Here is a 249-nt window from a genome sequence, read left to right as displayed (position 1 = left end):
TATGCACTGTACTACCTGCCATATTGTGACATTGGGTGAAGATTTATACTTTTAATGGTGAGAAAGGGGGTATATTTTATCGTTTATAATGGCATACTTTCTTATAAGCAAACTTGGATATTGTTAAACCATTATAGACCAATAAAATACACTTTAGTTTATTTTTTTTTTAAGAATTAGTTTTCTTTTAATTTCGGTCACGTATTTCGGTGGGTTGTCAATTAATCAATGATTTTTATCTCTTGTCCT

At 29.3% G+C, this 249-nt stretch overlaps 1 protein-coding gene across 1 annotated transcript in view; it reads right to left on the bottom strand.

The window, feature by feature from the left end:
* Positions 1–249, bottom strand: part of LOC119588312 (junctophilin-1-like) — a gene marked incomplete in the record, with an annotated part of 23,032 nt that overhangs the window by 15,813 nt on the left and 6,970 nt on the right.

The sequence above is a fragment of the Penaeus monodon genome, chromosome 23 (genome assembly GCF_015228065.2).
Source record: "Penaeus monodon isolate SGIC_2016 chromosome 23, NSTDA_Pmon_1, whole genome shotgun sequence".
NCBI lineage: Eukaryota > Metazoa > Arthropoda > Malacostraca > Decapoda > Penaeidae > Penaeus > Penaeus monodon.
Note: the sequence above shows the minus strand (reverse complement) of the source record. Positions and strands in the feature narration are given on the sequence as shown.